At 41.8% G+C, this 5,176-nt stretch overlaps 1 pseudogene across 1 annotated transcript in view; it reads right to left on the bottom strand.

Moving 5' to 3' along the window:
- The window catches only part of LOC311125097 (polymeric immunoglobulin receptor-like), a 6,825-nt pseudogene extending 1,891 nt beyond the window's left edge, over positions 1-4,934 (bottom strand). The window contains exons 1-3 of the transcript in view: positions 4,648-4,934; positions 4,033-4,344; positions 3,489-3,904 (exon numbers count right to left, since the gene is read on the bottom strand). The product of the transcript in view is annotated as a polymeric immunoglobulin receptor-like (transcript). The remainder of the gene's footprint in view (positions 1-3,488; positions 3,905-4,032; positions 4,345-4,647) is intronic.
- Positions 4,935-5,176: the final 242 nt, after the last annotated feature.

Genomic DNA, 5,176 nt, shown 5'->3' with positions numbered 1-5,176 from the left:
TCTCTCTGTCTCTCTGTCTCTCTGTCTCTCTCTCTCTCTCTCTCTCTCTCTCTCTCTCTCTCTCTCTCTCTCTCTCTCTCTCTCTCTCTCTCTCTCTCTCTCTCTCTCTCCTTGTCTTCCTCTCACATGACAACTGCAAGTTTCATGATGCCATTCAGTTTTTAAACCTGGGGTTATATATCTTGAACTCATGACTGCTTAGTGATACTGAGACAGATATTGAAACACAAAGACATTACAGAGGAAGTTACAGTGTTCTGGTCCAGTGTCTTTTCACACCGCTACAAACATACAGACATTACAGAGGAAGTTACAGTGTTCTGGTCCAGTGGCTTTTCACACCGCTACAAACACACAGACACACCCAGCCTCCACTAACACACTCACTGCCTGCTGTCAACCACTGAACAACTACTACTGATAAGATGTTAAGTTCAATGCTACATTTCAATGAACTGGTTTTTGACAATTAGATAATACAGTTTTTCTCAGTCGCTTTGGTGCATTTTTCACATCATCCCTAACATGTGCAAAATAATAAGTGCATTTCTCAGAACAATTTGTACAAACTGCAATATACAATAGATATGTTTCTAAAGCTAGTCAGTCACTAAAAATCCTTAGTACATCTCTCAAAAATAAATATTCATGCCAATGATCATGTCAGTGTCATCAGAATGATAAGTCATTGAGTCATTGTTCACGAACAAGGTTGTCAAAATGTTTAGGCATGTTGTCAATGGAACTGTGTACTTTGACAGTATTACTTGATGTAAACTTAGGCTACAGTTTGGATGACAGTTACTGTATTGAAAATGCACAAGGCTGCACTTCTATGGCATATATCAATTTCAACAGTACTATTTACATATTACTGTATGTGGGTTATTGATTGAAAGAGACTGGACAACCCAAGGGGCACAAAGGAAAAAAAACTAAATTAGAAAGAAACACAGGAAACCACCCCTAAGGCACAACTTTGCCCACAGCACTGTTCTAGTGCTGTCTCTACACATCCAGACGTTCCTGTCTGTCAGCCCACATATTCTCATCCACATCACACCGGATATTTTCCCTTCCAATGCAACGTGGAAAGAATCTTTTGGAATGCCTTATCCATCCTCTGCAGGCGTCTACTGTGGTGTCCTCACATGCTGCATCCATTGCAGCCAGCAGGGTCATCTGTGTGTGTGGCTGACGATCGTACACCTTCCACCTCCATGCTGAAAAGAACTCCTCAATTGGGTTAAGGAATGGTGAATAAGGTGGGAGGAATTCTATGAGCATCCTCGGGTGGGTCACAAACCATTGCCTTATGATGTTTGATCGATGGAAACTCACATTATCACAAATGACCACATACTTTGGCAAATCCTCTCTAAACAGACCCCTCTCATCATCAGGGATGAGAGCCCTGTAGAGAGTCTCTAAAAAGTTGAGTAGATGCTGGGTGTTGTATGGCCCTAAAAGGGGGATATGGGTTAGGACACCATGCTCCGAAATAGCAGCACACATGGTGATATTTCCTCCCCGTTGGCCTGGCAAATCCACAGTAGCTCTGTGACCGATGATATTCCGACCCCGCCTTCTGCATTTGGTCAGGTTGAAGCCAGCCTCATCCACGTATACAAAGTTGTGAGAGGGTTCACTTGATTCCAACTCCATTATACGCTATATCCCAGAACACACAGTTGAATTTGTTTTGGTAAGGAAGAGTGACATAAAATGTACATATATTGCATGTTCCTTCCACAGCAATGGAAATGTGTGCAGTTTATGCTTACTGTACTATGTAACACTATAAAATGTTGCTGTAAAGTAGTTACATAGATATATGTTTTACCTGTACATACTGGTACCGTAGCTCCTTAACTCTGTCCTCATTCCTTTGGAATGGTACACGGTACAGCTGTTTCATACTCATCTGGTTTCTATGCAGCACCCTGTCGATGGTTGAGATGCTAACCGTATGGATGTTTTCAAAGACATCGTTGTCTTCTATAATGGTCCTTTGTATTTCCCTGAGTCTCATGGCATTGTTTGCTCGGACCATGGTGCAAATAGCCTCCTCCTGTTGAGGTGTGAAAAGGCGTCCTCTGCCACCGGTTTGAGGTAATCTTGCAGTCCTATGTGTGGAAAAATGCAGTGATGCATCGCACACTTTCACATAGACAAAAACTATGCGAACACACATTTTACTGTAAAACATACAGGTGGGTGCATGTAAGGTGCAGTATGTATCTGTATAGAGTATATTTCTGTATGCTGTGAAATACAAGTGGACTACTGTAATATGAAGCATTGTAGGAAGTATACAGTATACTGCTTATATACAGTAACAGTGCACTGTACATTGGTGGACATACCTGTTCTCTCTTCGAAACGTTTGTACTATTGAGGACACGGTTGATCTCCCAATATTCGTCTGCACCCTTCGACCCGCCTCAGCCATTGTAAGGCCATGATTGACAACATGGTCTACAATAGTGGCCCTTATGTCATCAGATATGCGCCTATGTCCTCTTCTGCCTCTTCCTCTGTTTTGCCTTCCACCACGCATCCTTGCTCCTCTTCTTCCTCCTCTTGGCTGTTGACCCTGTTCGTTTCCTGATCCATCCATTATTGGAAAATTGCAACTCTGTGTTGTGGTCTGTCTATATATGCTTGCCAATTGATTCTTCATGAGATGCACCTTTGAGCAATTTAGACAACTGGTTGATTGTTGGTTGAACTAACACTTTACATTCCTTCATGAGTGAGGGTTAATTTCACCTGCACGATTCAGCAATTTACGTTTTTGTACAAAAGGTCTAATAGAAATGTGTAAAACTATGCTTGACAGTTTATGACAAATAGTTCAACAATTTTGCATGTAATGGCTTATGCAAGGAACTAATGCCTAGATGTTTTGAGGGGTAAGACTATTCAACAGAGAACCATCTACTATATTTTGATCAACATGACATGAGCAATTGAAAATGTGGAAAAAAGCTGACACTTGTACATTATCAATTGCAATATGTACAAAAGCAATTGCAATTTGTTCAAAGGAATAAGAAATTGCTTTAATGATGTGCACAAGTGACTAGATGATTTGGAATTTGTACAAGTAGTATCAAGAATTGCACTTTTGATCTAAGAAATGCACCAAAGCGACTGAGAAAAACTGTAACACCATATTTCCCAATGTTCTAGATGTGATTGCTATTTTATGGCTTTTTATTATTTTTACTGTCAGACATGACACATTTACTGTAGGTGTACAGCATGGAAAGCAGAGGAGGCTGGTGGGAGGAGATATACTGTAGTTTGACGGGCTCATTGTCATGGCTGGAATGGAATAAATTGAATGGTATCGAACACATCAAACACATGGTTTCCATGTATTGATAGCATTCCATCCATACCATTCCAGCCATTACAATGAGCCTGTCCTCCTATATATCCTCCAACCAGTCACCACTGATGTAAAGAGTTGATCCACTGACCCACAGAGAGGTGAAGTCTAGTGTAGTCTGCAGGTCTCCACCTTCTATCAGATCCAAGTCTTGTTTATACTCACTTATAACACGTAGCTTCACCTGTGTGATCAGTGCAATGTAACGGTCTTCTGTCCTGCTGGTTTCTACTCCACACCAGTAGGTCCCAGTATCATCTTCAGTCAGGTCACTGATGGTCACTGAGTAGGATTTCACTCTGCTGTTTACAGACAGAGAGAAACGCCCAGCTTTTGCAGTTGAGAATCATGTTTGGTAATAGTAAGCTGATATCTTGTATTTACAGTCCCTGTCTTCTTTGCAGAAATGCTTGGTGCTGTCCTCGTGGTCCTCTGGATAGTTGCAGCTGATGGTAGCTTCTCCTCCCAGATAGACCGTCTCCGTGACTGACTTCTCACAGCAGTCATCTGTCAATAGGAACACAAATTACAACCTTAGTCTAATACTATAGACTGACTTCCTTTACTAGTGATATTGACCATGCAATAACATCGAGCTAAATTCATTTTATAAAGTTAAAGCAAAAGTGACTCACCTTCCTCTACTTTCAGCTCTACATCAGTGTAACTTCCCATTGCAATAGGTTTGTCCACTCCACACCAGTAGGTCCCTTCATCTTGTTTAGTCAGTTGTCTGATGATCACCGTGAAGTCGTTTCCTTCAGTGTTGTCATACAGAGAGAATCTACCACTGTGCTGCCAGGTGTTCTTCAATCCAGTTCTGATTGTATCCTTGCTGTTACCATCACTGAAAGATGTTTGATTGTCGTCCTGCTGATGTGAATATGCACAGTAGATGATGACAGTTCCTCCAGAGTATCCTGTCACTTTGAAGGAGCTCAAACAACCTGTCAATCAGAGAAGAGAAAAATATTTTATATTCCTCTTGGTTTAGTGTTTTGTAATACTAATGTACTGATGGTTAGAATTCCTATACCAGTGGCATCATCACATCACCCACACACACACGCACACACACACACACACACACACACACACACACACACACACACACACACACACACACACACATACACACACACACACACACACACACACCGTAGTGTTTCCTTATCTGTAGTAGCAGCCATTATAAGAAGACTAACTGGATATTATTACATTGTTATAGAGAGTTATTACAAGCTTATTACCTGTCATGAAGGAGAGGAGGATGACTATCAGCAGGATCCTCATCTTGTTGTGTTCTCTCCAGGTTGGTCCAGGTGTCTATAGGTCCTGATATAATGTTGTGTTCTCTCCAGGTTGGTCCAGGTGTCTATAGGTCCTGATATAATGTTGTGTTCTCTCCAGGTTGGTCCAGGTGTCTATAGGTCCTGATATAATGTTGTGTTCTCTCCAGGTTGGTCCAGGTGTCTATAGGTCCTGATATAATGTTGTGTTCTCTCCAGGTTGGTCCAGGTGTCTATAGGTCCTGATATAATGTTGAGTTCTCTCCAGGTTGGTCCAGGTGTCTATAGGTCCTGATATAATGTTGTGTTCTCTCCAGGTTGGTCCAGGTGTCTATAGGTCCTGATATAATGTTGTGTTCTCTCCAGGTTGGTCCAGGTGTCTATAGGTCCTGATATAATGTTGTGTTCTCTCCAGGTTGGTCCAGGTGTCTATAGGTCCTGATATAATGTTGTGTTCTCTCCAGGTTGGTCCAGGTGTCTGTAGGTCCTG

Source organism: Coregonus lavaretus (assembly GCF_964263955.1).
Source record: "Coregonus lavaretus genome assembly, contig: HAP1_SCAFFOLD_6612, whole genome shotgun sequence".
In the NCBI taxonomy this organism is placed as follows: domain Eukaryota; kingdom Metazoa; phylum Chordata; class Actinopteri; order Salmoniformes; family Salmonidae; genus Coregonus; species Coregonus lavaretus.
The sequence above is the reverse complement of the archived record's forward strand: the minus strand, read 5'-3'. Positions and strand labels throughout refer to the sequence as shown.